The following is a 15,370-nucleotide window of genomic DNA, read 5'->3' as shown; positions in this document are numbered from 1 at the left end:
TTAATTTGATGTTATTCTAGAAAAAAAATGTGAGCACAGAGATTGGGATATTTAATTCTACCTTCTGTGAAACAAGGTTATAAAGGGAATCTAGGCTATTCAATTATTTAAAAATGGAAGATGTCATCATGACTGGTCTCCATCCAATGCTAATATTAACTGCATTAGTGCTTTGAGCCTTGGAAATTTTCCATGAAAGAGGAAGATTTTAGATTACCTCTTCATAGAAAAACATTTGGGAACAGAGTTGAAAGATGACCTCAATGATAAGTTACCACTGCTTATTCCAAGTCTTGAATTATATAGTAAAATTTAAGTGCTAATGTTTTCCAGAAACCTAATATACCATTATGACTTTCATTTATTGTAATTGAATACAATGTACATATAGGTAATTAAACTGTATTTAACCCAAAGTATTATTTTTGCCACTAAATTCAGCCTATTTCACCAAAACTTTTACTTGAGAAGCTAGTAAGAAGTCTAATTAATTAATTTATATATCCCAACCTTTAATACACAACAACTAATCCTATGATTAGTGTGAATGCACAAAAAGATCTTAAGACATATTTCTCATTTTCCAGAAGTAACTTAGAAATTATCTAACATGTATTATTTATAATACTACTACTTATAGTAGCACTATTAAAACTAACTTACCACTTAGGTACTCTGATATAAGCCTTACCAATATGTTCATGTATTTCCAAAATTGTTCTTTTCTACATGTCCAGGCAGTATTTGGTCATTAGTAGTACAGAATAAACCAATCTGAGAGTTTCTGAGCAGTGGAAACTGGAGCTAGGTTGGCTGTCCCCATGTCATGTTACTTTTGTCATTGAACTTCTGTTTGCTATGTGAAGGTTGATGTGAGAGTGCAGCAAGAACATACTTGAAAGAGGTCCATGCAATATGCATATTTCCTTTCTGCATGATTCACACATACCATTCTTGAAGCCATATGACCACAGAATTCTTGTGGATCATTGAATGACAAGAGTTCAGTAGGCCTCAAAGCAAGTATTAGGAAAAGAATTTATAGAGGCCACTAACCACCTATGCACTAAACAATGACAGAGAAGGAAGGGGAAGATTCTGAAAACAATAGTTCCTTTTCCTTGCTTACTCTTCAGTTGGCCAAAGACAGAGGGTATTGGTAGAATGTACATGTATCAAGAAGTCAAATAAACAGAGTAGAATTGTGTAGTATTTCCACCAGTTGGGATAGAATGATATGTGTGAATAATTTGGTTTCTTTATTGCTGTTCTTTTTCTTTTTTTTTCCCCCGTGAGTTAAATACTCTTATGTTTCATTTAATCTGTCATTGCAAAATGAAAAAAAAAAAAAAAAAGAGCTGTAAAATCCATGCTAATACATTAAAGGGAAGTAGTTACTTACAATTACATTAGGTAGCAAATAAAAACAGTATAAGTTGAAAGAGAGATCACAGACAAAAAAGAACTTTGTTTTTATAGTTGTATTTGAGCAAGAAGCCTCACACTTTCATTTTTTCCTGAGCTCCATAAATTCTCTAACTTCCCCCGTTTGGAATTTACATTCTCATGAGGAAACAGTAAGAAAACCCATTAGAATGACAGATATGGGAGTGTTGTAACATGGGAAGGGAATAGATAGTGGGGAAGGGAATAGATAGTGAGGAAGGGAAAGGGCTTTCAGATAGGATTTCAGGAAAGAGGTTCCACGTTTTTGAGAAGGTGACTTTATAATGGAGACCTGAGAGATGAGAAGAAACTGAGCATGATAATACCTGTGGATATCTTGGAAGGAGGGAACAGCATAAGGAATAGTTTAGGTATTGGACATGGCTTCATGAGTTCCCAAAATGGGAAAAACAAAAGGCCTTTGTGGCTTGAGCAGAGTGACTAGAAGACTAGTAGAGAAGAGAGAAGAGGGGAGAGAGCCACTTCAAGGGTCATGATGCCCTAAAGATGGGTTTTAGGCTTTCACTAAGCAGAATGGGAGCATCCAGGTTTTTGAGTAGGACAGTGATGTAACTGTATAAAGTTTTATTTGTGTTAAAATGGAGATTTAGAGGTTTAGGGAGTTATTTTAATCTCTTCTCTAATGGTACACAGCTAATGATAAGAACCAGAACTAAAAACTAATTAATCTTACTCTAGGATCCATGTATCTACCCATGGTGCTATACTCTGAAAATAGACACTGCCTGCTGTGAAAAACTACATGAACTGAACAATTATACAGATTTCCTTCTAGCAGCTGCAGTAGGGAGAACATTCATTACTGAGGAAGTCTCAGAGTAAAGGAAAAAGGACTGGTGTCTTATAGAGGTAGGGAAAGCAGGGAGCTCTGGGGAAGAATGGAGGCAATTTCCATGTTGGAAAATGCAAGGGCAGGGTAGTCTTTTGACATCAGCCTGTTTCTTAGAAGACAAAATGGTATGGGAATTTCTCAACTCTTCTTGTTTTCAAGGAGCATAAGGCTCAGGGGCAATTCAACATTGTCACTCACAGGGGCAATTCAACATTGTCACTCCCTGGCACAACTTTGGTCATAGCTTCTCAAACTGCCACCATTTCAGTTGAACTTGGTAGGTCGTTGGTACTGTTTGTTTAAATTTCCTTTATACACGATAAACATAACATAGACAATAAACATCAGACTAGAAAGTTACTTTATTCCTAGAAATGCACAGAAACAGAATAATCAACTACAAATTGGCACCTGCTTGTCAACTGAAAACTGGCATTTGCCAAGAGCATTTGCCAGCAACTGAACAAGTGCCTTTGCCATCTGCCTCTGTGGAGACTGAACCCTGCCTGCTGCATCTGCTGGCCTTCAACACTCCCTAAAGGAAATTCAGTGTAGAGAATGAGGCACTCTGTGCCCCAGGGAATCTGGTGGGATAGGTCTTTAGATAGATATTTTCAGGAACTGATTTCATGATCCCAGTCTTTGCATCTCTCCATACCTAAAAAAACACCAAATCCCTACATGATGACATCAGGTTCTCGTGACTAACAGAAACTCTCTTGTTAAGTAAGTGCTTGATTGCACTGAACTCCCGCTTCACCAAAATTGTACGTATTGACCTTCCCCCACTACCTTTTTAAAACAATTTCTCAGAGCTATCTGCGGTGCTGTCTCTTGGGATGCAGTCTTCATCTTGCCTCAAATAAAACTGAACTTGCAACTCTCACATTGTGCATTTTTTAGTCAATAAGAACAGTCTGTGAAAAATAAATTGTGAAGCAAATATTAACCATTTGAAAAATGACACAAATCCTAATTTCCTTGGAAGCCTTGACCAAATGCATTACACCTTTTCTACTCACTTGTCCCAGGTAGCTGGAAGTATTTGTTTGAAACACAGTCTTGGCTTCATTCCAGATCTACTAAACCAAAATTTACTTTTAAAGTAAGTAAGATCCTTGGGTAATTTGTAATGCTTAAAGTTTGAGAATCACTGATTTGAGGCTGTATAATTTCTTATTCCTAAAATCCATAAAAAAAGATTCCTATCATGGATAAAGAAATGCTACTAAAGGCAAAAGAAACTGTGAAATACCTTAAATATTTGAAAGACATTTCAAAGTAATAATAGATTTGTGGGATTGATTAAAATGTTTTCCAATACTTTTAGTGACATGTAGTCTAATAATTTAACTGGCTGCTTTTTTATCTGTGTTACATATGATGTCTTGTAATAATAGTATATTCAATTAAATATACAATATTGAAATACAATATTGCCCCCAATTTGTAAGAGGAAACATACAGAGAAAGTTAATAGGTGAATGCATTTTCTCTATACTACAAATTCTGTAGTCATAAGATAGTGAAATAAGAGAGAAGGGAAATGCTACAGGATAGTAGTTTCATTCTTAGTTTTGCCCCTATTTGAGAAATTCCTGTTTCTGTCCATAAAAGATGTACAATAACCCTTTCTTATGGAAACATACATACATTGTACAGAGTATTCAGAAGGACAATACTACACAGGATACCAAGCTACAGGAGATAAGAGCCAAATGAAATGTAATCGGATATCAATCAGGAGAAAATTTTTTGACTACACGAGGGAAGCAAACTCTCATAATATTCAAATAATAGCTACTATGCAATTAAATAGACTTTAAACATGGATATATCCAAGTGCCAAGTGGATCTACAAACAGTAAACTTGTAGACAGGCAAACATCTCTGCACAGCCTAGAATGATGAACAGCATTAAGAAATCTGTAACATAAGGTTTCCACATGATTCCACATCTATTTAGAAAATGGAGATTTCTCTAAATGGACTTTGTAAAATCTTTAGTGTTCGTGTTGAGAGTGAATGAACTTATAATCCAACGAATTTCATACAGTTTGCTATGCATAATTATATAAAATGATCAGAAGATATATTGAAATACTTACATAATTTCGACTTTGTTATCACTCAAACATTGGTTATAAAGCTTAAAGACTAGGTGGTCTTTGTGAGTCATCTGTTTCTGAGCAATTTGGAAGTGGAATCCTTTCATGTTTTGTGAGCCTCAATTTTACCAATGCTGGAAGAGTTGCCTGTGTAATTTCTTGCATCAGGGTTCTTGAGATTTCTGCCATTTTTAAAAATTGTCCAAAGATTAATCTTTTAGAATTGGCTTATAAAATTAATTTCTATGGGAAGAATTGCTTTCCTCAAAATTTTTCTGCAAAATTCTGATTGCTTTCTTTATTAACCAATGAACTGGTTTCTTTAGTAGTTTCAATAGAGCGGAAAAATTTGTCCAAAAATTATGTCATCAATTTAGATTTCCTCCTATTTAAAATCTTCTACACACATTATAAGAAAAGCCCTTGAGATGTTTATATAATTTTTTTTTTTACCTTATTTACTTTTTTTTTTTAATTTTAAAATCTTTAATTCTTACATGCATTCCCAAACATGAACCTCCCTCCCATCTCCCTCCCCATAACATCTTTCTGGGTCATCCCCATGCACCAGCCCCAAGCATACTGCATCCTGCGTCAGACATAGACTGGCGATTCAATTCACATGATAGTATACATGTTAGAATGTCATTCTCCCAAATCATCCCACCCTCTCCCTCTCCCTCTGAGTCCAAAAGTCCATTATACACATTTGTGTCTCTTTCCCTGTCTTGCATACAGGGTCGTCATTGCCATCTTCCTAAATTCCATATATATGTGTTAGTATACTGTATTGGTGTTTTTCTTTCTGGCTTACTTCACTCTGTATAATTTTAATTAAAGTGAACAAGTTTAGTTGAAAATTAAAATGTGAATACATTTGGAATCCACACATATGCATTTGATAAGTTCATAGAATATGTTACTATTATGAATTAAGAAAATAGCATCATGCATTGATTAAAAGTAGTAGTTTACTTGGTTTTCAGGAAAGAAATGCAAACTTTCATTTTATTCTTGATGTAATGTGTTCAATTGTAATATGTTGAAGAGGAAAGAGGGTAATATGTTCAAATGTAAAGTAAATCTATATAGACTTCTTTCTTCTGACTTTCAGAGTATGTATGAGTGAAAAGGGTTAGTTGCTCAGCCGTGTCCAACTCTTTGCAACCCCATGGTCTATAGTCTGCCAGGTTCCTCCATCCATGGCATTCTCTAGGCAAGAATACAGGAGTGGGTTGTTGGTCCCTTCTCCAGAGGATCTTCCTGACCCGAGGATTAAACCCAGGTCTTCTGCATCACAGACAAATCCTCTACTGTATGAGCCATGAGGGAAACCTACATGAATGAGTAGCCAGGTCCAGGGCTGCTCGTCAGAACCCACTGATAACAAGAAGGAACTTTCCATACATATGTAATTTACAGAGTTGAGCTGGTAAATAATGGCTTTGAAAATATTATTATCAGGTGCCAAGTTGATAATTATTCCACATAGAGAAGTTGAATAAGTGCCTTAAAAATTTCTAATTATGTTAGTCATTGACTGGTTTAAAGGTAGTTATCTCCTCTATATATGTTAAAAAATAAAAATAAAAAAGTGAATCCTTTAAACGTTAGAGATGACTTTTGTCCTGAAACTGTTTTCTGTTTTGGGAGGATATAGTAGTTGCAAGTAGATAAAAAAAAAATGCAGATAACTAACTCTTAGATAACCAGACATTGCTTAAAAACCACATGGCTAAATAAATAACAATTAGTAAGTAATAATTTTCTTTCCAAATTGCATTCATTTGAAAATATAGTTAAGGGAAAATATTCTTATGAACTAGACCAAAAATTGTCCAGGATTATCAAAAAACACAATATTTAGAAAATATTTTAAGAACAGTTGGACAAAGATATTTAATGAGTGTCAAATTTTACACGTATTATTTAACCCATACAACATCCTTTAACATTTTGTATCTAGAGAAACAGAGAGCAAGCCCTTAACTTCACCTAAATGGTAAAGAAGATAATAGATTTTGAAATAAAAGCTTCAGTTGCCAAATTTGACGATTTTTCTGTATATAGAAGACAGATAACTCTAACATAAGAAAAACTTTTAATTTCCTTTTGTCCTTAACTAATGATTTATCATGCACCTTGTAAGAATGGCAACCCACTCCAGTATTCCTGCCTGGAGAATACCAGAGACGGAGGAGCCTGGTAGGCTACAGTCCATGGGGTCACAAAGAGTCAGACACAACAGAGTGACTTCACTTCACTTCTTCACTTCTTCAAACTGGTGAAAGTGAAATCACTCAGTCCTGTTACTTTTTGCGACCTTGTGGACTGTGTCCATGGGATTTTCCAGGCAAAAGTACTAGAGTGGGTCGCCATTTCCTTTTCCAGGGGTTCTTCCTGACCCAGAGATCAAACCCAGGTCTCCTGCCTTGTAGGCAGAGGCTTTACCATTTGAGCCACCTATCTAAACTGGTGAATTGATGGCTATCCTCTTGGAAGAAATGTACAGGTTAAGCCAGAGAGGAAAAAGGGAATCTGGAAAGGGAGAAGGAGAGTATTTATAGGTTGACTCACATTTTGGTTTCTGTTGTTCAGTGTCATGATTAAGTCACTCTTTTTAAAATTTTATTTTATATTGGTGTTCCTTGATTCCTTTTATGCTTGCTTGCTACTCTAACATCTGTGAACTGAATGACCTATGGATTAGCAATGTCAGTATCACCTAGGAGCTTGCTTAGAAATGCAGACTCTTAAACTTCACCCCAGGCTCACCTGAAGCAGGACATATAATTTTACAAGACCCTGAGTTAACTCAGAGTCTTGATATTTGAGAAAACCTTCTCTATAGTGTGTTGCTTTCCAAAGTATGAATATGCAAATTTCCAACCACAGGTGAGATAGACTATCCGTTCCAAAATGTCCTTGAAGCAAGTGTAAACAAGGGCAATAACTCAAATTGTTTTATAGGGATGGGTCAGTCCATGCTCTGTGTCATATCCAATTTATGGAGTTACTGAACAGTTTTTGAAAACAAATATTCCATCATTCTCCAGATGGATATCTTCTTCTAGATTTGTTTCTTGAAGGCTGTTTGGAATATACTGCCAGTGTCCCACTTATAGCTCTACTAGGCAGCTATCAGTCACCATTGATTCCTGTGGTAGTGATGTGACTGAAATCAATGGCTTAAATCTCAAAATCTGTATGCTGCTGCTGCTAAGTCACTTCAATCGTGTCCGACTCTGTGAGACCCCATAGACGGCAGCCCACCAGGCTTCCCCGTCCCTGGGATTCTCCAGGCAAGAACACTGGAGTGGGTTGCCGTTTCCTTCTCCAATGCATGAAAGTGAAAAGTGAAAGTGAGGTCGCTCAGTCGTGCCCGACTCTTACCGACCCCATGGACTGCAGCCTACCAGCTCCTCCGTCCATGGGATTTACCAGGCAAGAGTACTGGAGTGGGGTGCCATTGCCTTCTCCACAAAACCTGTATAATTTATCCTTAAACCATTCATATACTCTCTGAACAACAGTGGTTTTAACAATGCTCAGTTTTTCACTACAATGCTTTCTAACTCCCATATAAAGAATTCTGATTATTTGGATATTTTGTGTTAATGGAGATCGTTTACATAAAATAAAATTATATGAAATTTAAAAATTCAAATATATTAAACCGTAAGCACAGATTAAAAATGGATTTTACTTCGCATTCCTGAGGTGAATATGTTTCAGCCAGAAAAATTCTAACCATTTGAATTGACTCTCTTTACTTACTAGTATGCAAGAAAATATCTATATAGACATTGATTTATAGTGAAATAGGCAGAACTTGAAATAAAGCTCCTAAACATATCTCAGTCATTAATAATATATGTTTTCCTTTATTCTAATAGCAAATGGAATAAATTCTCCCAACCTAGATAGAAAAAGCAAAAGGAACTTGAGAACAAAAATTGCTAGTTTGAAAAATAATCATTCTATCATTTTGGACATAAGAAATAATTGGATTTCCAAAACGAGCCAGTAAAATTTGGAAAAAAATTACAGAATTTAATAACAGAAAATGGAAGTTGATTTGGAGAAAGCAAATATTGTAGTGCTTAATTATTACTAAAGTTGGTAGAATATATATTTTTTTAAATGGTGGCAACAAGAAATATTATTTGATTAAAGAGAAATGAACAAACAAGCAAATGATATAATTGAACTATTGTACATATTTCAAAAATATAACCTTTACTTTGACAAGTTGAATCATGGAGGTAATAACTCATGGTACCATACAGATAAAATATTAATATAATGTTAATTATTCATATATGTTATCTAATTAGCATTTTTAATGAAATCAGAATAACTCTTAGATTTTCTGTTAAATTAAAATTGCTTAAAATTTGGTTTCAAAGAAAAGAAAGAGGAAAGGAAATTAACAAATGACATTCTATACAAGATTATTGAAATGTGCCTCAATTAACCTCATTAACTCTTTTCAGTGAGAACTGTTATAAAACTTAATAGAAAACAAAACAGAAATTCAGAGAGGCAGATCTGTTGGAACAACCCAGTTGGCAGAGGAGTTTCAAATTTCAACTGGAAACATGATTTTAAAACATATTCTTTGTCCTGTAAGACATTCCAATTGTCAACTACAAATTGGCACTTATGAAGAGCATTGCCAAAGACTGAACAGAAAAGGCATTTGCCATCTGCCTCTACAGAGACTTAATCCCATGCTACTATAGCTGTTGACATTCAACAATCCCTGAGGGAGCACTAAATCCCTTCATGGTGACATCAGATCCTCATGACTAACAAAAAACTTCTGTAAAATGAGTGCTTCATGGCACTGAACTCCCTCTCTACCAAAACCTTATATATTGACTTTTCCCCACTGCCACTTTGGAGTAGTCTTTCAGAGCTATCTGAGATGCTGACTCCCAGGCTGCAGTCCTCATTTTTCCCCAAATAAAATCTAACTCACCACTCTCAAGTTGTACATCTTTTTCAGTTAACACAATCAATCAGTTCAGTCACTAAGTTGTGTCCAACTCTTTGCAACCCCATGGACTGCAGCATGGCAGGCTTCCTTGTCCACCACCAACTCCCAGAGCCTACTCAAACTCATGTCCATTGCATTGGTGATGCCATCCAACCATCTCATCCTTTGTTGTCCCCTTCTCTTCCTGCCTTCAATCTTTCCCAGCATCAAGGTCTTTTCCAGTGAGTTGGTTCTTCACGTCAGGTGGCCAAATGGAGTTTCAGCTTCAGCATCAGTCCTTCCAGTGAATATTCAGAACTGATTTATTTTAGGATGGACTGGTTGGATTTTCTTGCAGTCCAAGGGACTCTCAAGAGTCTTCTTCAACACCACAGTTCAAAAGCATCAATTCTTTGGCACTCAGCTTTCTTTATAGTCCAACTCTCACATCCATACATGACAACCGGAAAAAACATAGCTTGAATTAGAAGGACATGTACTCTTGTGCACACCAGGACCCAGCAGAAAGGAGCTGTGACCCCACAGGAAACTGACCCAGACATTCCCATGACTGTCCAGAAGTCTCCAGCAGAGGCGTGAGTTGGCAGTGGCCTGCTGCAGGCTTGGAGGCACTGAGTGCAGCAGGGTATGCATGGGACCTTTTGAAGGAGGTCAACATTATCTTCATTACCTCCACCATAGTTTGGCCTCAGGTCAAGCAACTGGGAGGGAACACAGCTTTGCCCATCAACAGAAAATTGGATTAAAGATTTATAAACATGCCTCTTCCCATCAGAACTAGACCCAGTTTCCCCTCAGTGGGTCTCTCCCATCAAGAAGCTTCTGTAAGCCTCTTATCCTTATCCATTAGAGGGGAGGCAGGATGAAAACCACAATCACAGAAAACTAACCAAACTGATCACATGGACCACAGTCTTGTCTAGCTCAATGAAGCTATGAGCCATGCCATGTAAGGCCACTCAAGACAGATGGGGCATGGTGCAGAGTTCTGACAAAACGTGCTCCACTGGAGAAGGAAATGGCAAACCACTTCAGTATTCTTGCTTTGAGAACCCCATGAACAGTGTGAAAAGGCAATAAATCAAGATATCAGTTCAGTTCAGTCACTCAGTCGAGTCTGACTCTTTGCCACCTCATGAACTGCAGCATGCCAGGCATCCCTGTCCATCACCAGCTCCCAGAGATTACCCAAACTCATGTCCATCGAGTTGGTGATGCCATCCAGCCATCTCATACTCTGTCGTCCCCTTCTCCTCCTGCCCCCATCCCTACCCAGCATCAGGGTCTTTTCCAATGAGTCAGATCTTCACATAGATGGTGAAAGTATTGGAGTTTCAGCTTCAACCTCAATCCTTCCAATGAACATCCAGGACTATCTCCTTTAGGATGGACTAGTTGGATCTCCTTGCAGTCCAAGGGACTCTCAAGAGTCTTCTCCAACACCACAGTTCAAAAGCTTCAATTCTTCGGTGCTCAGCTTTCTTCACAGTCCAACTTTCACATCCATACATGACTACTGGAAAAACCATAGCCTTGACTAGACGGACCTTTGTTGGCAAAGTAATGTCTCTGCTTTTGAATATGCTATCTAGGTTGGCTATAACCTTCCTTCAAGGAGTAAGCATCTTTTAATTTCATGGTGGCAATCACCATCTGTAATAATTTTGGAGCCCGCCAAAATGAAATCTGACACTGTTTCCACTCTTTCCCCATCATTTCCCATGAAGTGATGGGACCAGATGCCATGATCTTCTTTTTCTGAATTTTGAGCTTTAAGCCAACTTTTTCACTGTTCTATTTCACTTTCATCAAGAGGCTTTTTAGTTCCTCTTCACTTTCTGGCAAAGGATGGTGTCATCTACATATCTGAGGTTATTGATATTTCTCCTGGCAATCTTGGTTGCAGTTGTGCTTCTTCCAGCCCAGCATTTCTTATGATGCATTCTGCATATAAGTTAAATAAGCAGGGTGACAATATACAGCCTTGACATCCTCCTTTTCCTATTTGGAACCAGTCTGTTGTTCCATGTCCAGCTCTAACTGTTGTTTCCTGACCTGCATATAGGTTTCTCAAGAGGCCTGTCAGGTGGTCTGGTATTCCCAACTCTTTCAGAATTTTTCATAATTTATGGTGATCCACACAGTCAAAGGCTTTGGTATAATCAATAAAGCTAAAATAGATGTTTTTCTGGAACTCTCTTGCTTTCTCTGTGATCCAGTGGATGTTGGCATTTTGATCTCTGGTTCCTATGCCTTTTTTAAAACCAGCTTGAACATCCGGAAGTTCATGATTCACCTATTGCTGAAGCCTGGCTTGGAGAATTTGAGCATTACTTTACTAGCATGTGAGATTAGTGCAATTGTGCAGTATTTTGAGCATTCTTTGCCATTGTTTTCTTTGCAATTGGAATGAAAACTGACCTTTTCCAGTCCTGTGGCCACTGCTGAGTTTTCCAAATTTGCTGGCATATTGAGTGCAGTACTTTCTCAGCATCATCTTTCAGGATTCAAAATAGCTCAACTGGAATGCCATCACCTCCACTAGCTTTGTTTGTAGTGATGCTTTCTACAGCCCACTTAACTTCACATTCCAGGATGTCTGGCTCTAGATGAGTGATCACACCATGGTGATTATCTGGGTCGTCAAGATCTTTTTTGTACAGTTCTTCTGTGTATTCTTGCCACCTCTTTTTAATATCTTCTGCTTCTGTTAGGTCTAGACCATTTCTGTCCTTTATCGAGGCCATATTTGCATGAAATATTCCCTTGATATCTCTAATTTTCTTGAAGAGATCTCTAGTCTTTCCCATTCTTTTGTTTTCCTCTACTTCTTTGCATTGATTGCTGAAGAAGGCTTTCTTATCTCTCCTTGCTATTCTTTGAAACTCTGCGTTCAGATGCTTATATCTTTCCTTTTCTCCTTTGCTTTTTGCTTCTCTTCTTTTCACAACTATTTGTAAGTCCTCCTCAGACAACCATTCTGCTCTTTTGCATTACTTTTCCTTTGTGTTGGTCTTGATCCCTGTCTCCGTACAATGTTATGAACCTCCGTCCATAGTTCATTAGGCACTCTATCTATCAGATCTAGTCCCTTAAATCTATTTCTCACTTCCACTGTATAATCATAAGGGAATTTCTTTAGGTCATACCTGAATGGTCTAGTGGTTTTCCCTGCTTTCTTCAACTTTGAATTTGGCAATAAGGAGTCCATGATCTGAGCCACAGTCAGCTCCCAGCCTTGTTTTATCTGATTGTATAGAACTTTTCCATCTTTGGCTGCAAAGAATATAATCAATCTGATTTCAGTGTTGACCATATTTTGATGTCCATGTGTAGAGTCTTCTTGTGTGGTGTTAGAAGAAGGTGTTTGCTCTGACCAGTGCGTTCTCTTGGCAAAACTCTATTAGTCTTTGCCCTGCTTCTTTCCATATCCCAAGGCAAAATTTGCCTGTTACTCCAGGTGTTTCTTGACTTCCTAGTTTTGCATTCCAGTCCCCTATGATGAAAAGGACATTTTTTTGGGGGGTGGGGGGTATTAGTTCTGAAATGTCTTGTAGGCCTTCATAGAACTCTTCAAATTCAGCTTCTTCAGTGTTACTGATTGGGGCACAGGCTTGGATCACTGTGATATTGAATGGTTTGCCTTGGAAACGAAAAAAGATCATTCTGTCATTTTTGAGATTGCATCTAAGTACTGCATTTTGGACTCTTTTTTTGACCGTGATAGCTACTCCATTTCTTCTCAGGGATTCCTACCCACAGTAGTAGATATAATGGTCATCTGAGTTCAGTTCACCTTTTTCCAGTCTATTTTAGTTTGCTGATTCCTAGAATGTCGATATTCACTCTTGCCATATCCTTTTGACCACATCCTATTTGTTTTGATTCATGGACTTAATATTGCAGGTTCCTATGTAATATTGTTCTTTACAGCATTGGACCTTGCTTCTATGACCAGTCACATCCACAACTGGGTATTATATTTGCTTTGGTTCCATCCCTTCATTCTTTCTGGAGTTATTTCTCCACTGATCTCGGTAGCATATTGGGCACCTAAATAGAGGAAAAGAACAGAATGGGAAAGACTAGAGATTTCTTCAAGAAAATTAGAGACACCAAGGGAACATTTCATGCAAAGATGGGCTCGATAAAGGACAGATAGTATGGACCAAACAGAAGCAGAAAATATTAAGAAGAGGTGGCAAGAATACATGGAAGAACTGTACAAAAAAGATCTTCATGACCCAGATAATCATGATGGTGTGATCACTAATCTAGAGCCAGACATCTTGGAATGTGAAGTCAAGTGGGCCTTAGAAAGCATCAGTACGAACAAAGCTAGTGATGGAATTCCAGTGGAGCTGTTTCAAATCCTGAAAGATGATGCTGAGAAAGTGCTACACTCAATATGCCAGCAAGTTTGGAAAACTCAGCAGTGGCCACAGGACTGGAAAAGGTCAGTTTTCATTCCAATCCCAAAGAAAGGCAATGCAAAAGAATGCTCAAACTAGTGCACAATTGCACTCGTCTCATGCGCTAGTAAAGTAATGCTCAAAATTTTCCAAGCCAGACTACAGCAATACGTGAACCGATAACTCCCTGATGTTCAAACTGGTTTTAGAAAAGGCAGAGGAACCAGAGATCAAATTGCCAAAATCTGCTGGATCATGGAAAAAGCAAGAGAGTTCCAGAAAAATATCTATTTCTGCTTTATTGACTATGCCAAAGACTTGACTGTGTGGATCACAGTAAACTGTGGAGAATTCTGAAAGAGATGGGAATACCATACCACCTAACTGGCCTCTTGAGAAATCTGTATACAGGTCCGGAAGCAACAGTTAGAACTGGACATGGAACAACAGACTGGTTCCAAATAGGAAAAGGAGGACGTCAAAGCTGTATATTGTCACCCTGCTTATTTAACTTCTATGCAGAGTACATCATGAGAAACGCTGGACTGAAAGTAGCACAAGCTGGAATCAAGATTGCCGGGAGAAATATCAATAACCTCAGATATGCGGATGACACCACCGTTATAGCAGAAAGTGCAGAAGAGCTAAAAAGTAACTTGATGAAAGTGAAAGAGGAGAGCGAAAAAGTTGGCTTAAAGCTCAACATTCAGAAAACGAAGATCATGGCATCTGGTCCCATCACTTCATGGGAAATAGATGGAGAAACAGTAGTAACAGTTTCAAACTTTATTTTTTTGAGCTCCAAAATCACTGCAGATGGTGACTGCAGCCATGAAATTAAAAGACGCTTACTCCTTGGAAGAAAAGTTATGACGAACCTAGATAGCATATTCAAAAGCAGAGACATTACTCTGCTGACTAAGGTCCATTTAGTCAAGGCTATGGTTTTTCCAGTGGTCATGTATGGATGTGAGAGTTGGACTGTGAAGAAGGCTGAGCACCAAATAATTGATGCTTTTGAACTGTGGTGTTGGAGGAGACTCTTGAGAGTCCCTTGGCCTGCAAGGAAATCCAACCAGTCCATTCTGAAGGAGATCAGCCCTGGGATTTCTTTGGAAGGAATAATGCTAAAGCTGAAGCTCCAGTACTTTGGTCACCTCATGTGAAGAGTTGACTTACTGGAAAAGACTCTGATGCTGGGAGGGATTGGGGGCAGGAGGAGAAGGGGACAACCCAGGATGAGATGGCTGGATGGCATCACTGACTCAATAGACGTGAGTCTGAGTGAACTCTGGGAGATGGTGATGGACAGGGAGGCCTGGCGTGCTGCGATTCATGGGGTCGCAAAGAGTCGGACACGGCTGAGCGACTGAACTCAACTGAGCTGACTGACCTGGGAAGTTCCTCTTTCAGTATCCTATCATTTTGCCTTTTCATACCGTTTCATACCATTCTCAAAGCGAGAATATTGAAGTGTTTTGCCATTTCCTTCTCTAGTGGACCACATTCTGTGAGACGTCTCCACCGTGACCCGCCCATCTTGGGTGGC

This window comes from Ovis canadensis, chromosome 6, assembly GCF_042477335.2.
Source record: "Ovis canadensis isolate MfBH-ARS-UI-01 breed Bighorn chromosome 6, ARS-UI_OviCan_v2, whole genome shotgun sequence".
NCBI classification, from domain to species: Eukaryota; Metazoa; Chordata; class Mammalia; order Artiodactyla; family Bovidae; genus Ovis; species Ovis canadensis.
Note: the sequence above shows the minus strand (reverse complement) of the source record.